Genomic DNA, 2,536 nt, shown 5'->3' on the forward strand with positions numbered 1-2,536 from the left:
TATATATATATATATAATTATAATATATATATAATTATAGCTTTAAGATAAAACACATGTTGTAAAATTTTTTTTAACTATTATTTGTTACGTGAAGAGGGCTATTGATCCAACTGATTAGGACCATGTGTAGTCAAAGCTAGGCACATTCGAGCATTTTGCGTCATGCTGCGCCTAGTTAGCTTTTGTGCATTTTGTAAAAAGTGAGTGTAGTGGAAAAATGTCTCCTAAAACGCATCTCTTGCCTCCCCTCTCTGTACCTCTCTACCACAAAATCCTCAAAATTCGAGTCAGCCTCACGTTGTGTACAAAACGCTAACCTCCATAATTCCTTGGGGGGGGGGGGGGGTGGTCCAGGCATTATGGTCTCTAAACGCAACGTAACTTTGCCACTACGAATTGAACGATCTTATGATCTTTATTTCACTCTTAGTATAAAACACATTAAAGATGAGAAATTTTTTGACTTTAACTTGGAACTTCCTATTTTATCTTATGCGAGACCTGACTCTAGAGGCGAACAAAAAATTCGGTTCCGTACCCGATACCCTACTTGGAACTGGACCAGGGCATAACCAACCAGTGGGTACAAACCAGGTTTTGGGTTTCTCTCTGAAACCTTAGCCGACCCGGAACCGGTTTCACCAATATTCAGTCAGAACCCGGTATGACTTGAAACCCGATCAGATATCCGACCATACCTGGAACCGGAACATACCTAACCTGGTTGTTGACTTTCGTTGACCGTAACTGCAACCGGTTCCGGTTCATAAAAATACCCGGTTTGCACACCATTACCTGAATCCACATCTCATTTTTTTAAATAGAGTATTTGAATGGCTTAGCTTAATCACTAGGTTGAGAATTATGTAAAAAAAAGAAAGAAAAGAAAAAAAAATTGTAAATACATTTGGTGTGAATTATTAACAGTAAAATATGTTATTTGTGAATGTTAGGTCATTTTTTTTTGCATGGCCGGGCTAAGAGGATCACAAGAAAATGATTATAAGATCATGAACATTCTTTATGATAGGAGTGTTGAGCCATGCAGAATGTATGTTAAACCTTTTTAATTATCCACAATATGATATTTTTTAAAGCACATGTTGGTCGAATAAAAATTGTAACCATGCTAGTATGTTACTTTAAACCTTTTTAATTTAAATTATCGACTAAAACTGTATACATGCCCTATAAAAGTGTTTATTAAAAATAGGTAGTTAAATTACGAAACACAGTTGATAAATTTAACATCCTATATATAGATATTGGTGTTTGATAAAGTCATAAAACCCACTTCAAGATTTATTTTAATAAACCGTCGATTAAAGACACCTTACTTAAAAGTGAATATCATACAACATTATAGCAATAGCTAAACAAGATTACATTTAAATCCCATTCCCACTTTTAATTCAACATAACATTTTAAGTCAAATGTATATCTGCCTACCCATGGCGATTCATATTCGTACTCACAAACCCTATGGTGCAAGGACAGATTTAAAAGAAAATTTCAGGGATATCCCAACAAAATTTATTGACCTAGGATAATTCTAATATATGTTCAGTGACACCTAAATAAATAAAGCAAGAAGAAAAAAACATTTGCACTAATTTTGCAATCCTCATGAAATTCGTACCTATGTTCACTTACACGGAGTGATTCACTATCATGTTCACGTACCCAGGAAAATTTTTTTTGGTTCACCCACCCAAAGTGATTTATTTTCGTGTTCACCTGCACACAATGATTTATATTTATGTTCACCTACCCACAATTATTCGCTTTTATGTTGACTTAACCACGGCAACAAAAATTGCTATCAATAAATTCAAAATATCAATACGAACCCAGTTTTCTCCCGTTAGAATCACAAACAATTTGGGTTGTGTAGGTAATCATATGTGGCTATGTGTTTGAAGAACTTTCTAATGCGTAAGTTCTCTCTCTTGATAGCTGGCTTTCTATGCTATCTACCTTTTCTTTGATATTGTGTTATTTTGTATATATATACAACCCATATAGACAATACACACCTCGTACAACTGTGTATCATTATTGTGCCCTTATGTACAACCAATAAACACTCTCCTGTTGTACACTATCGTTATACTTCCGTTCACCATTTTGTAATAATATACGATCATACATAACTTCAATATCCCTAGATATAATCAACATCACTATATCGTCGTATACAACATATATACGCCTGTATATGAACATAGAAAACCCAAATCATATAAATCCATTGTCATTTGACTCATAACTTCTTTTTATTTTTTTTCTCTATGGTTCTTATATCACATGAAGTTTTATAATGTTTTTTAACTTCGTTATACATATACAAGAATACCACATTTACCCCAAATTAACACAAAATCAAGAGTTCGGATCAATAATTACTCCTCACTTTTTGTTCGTGACACACAACACTAAATTTGAGGATGAATTAATCTTCTTTCAAGTGACTTACATATATCCTTTTTAGTGCTCTCTCTCAATCTTTTTCTTGTTGAACACAAATACATT

Source organism: Bidens hawaiensis, unplaced genomic scaffold (assembly GCF_021521415.1).
Source record: "Bidens hawaiensis isolate Kalapana, Puna unplaced genomic scaffold, B.hawaiensis_p1.1 tig00034227_1, whole genome shotgun sequence".
NCBI classification, from domain to species: Eukaryota; Viridiplantae; Streptophyta; class Magnoliopsida; order Asterales; family Asteraceae; genus Bidens; species Bidens hawaiensis.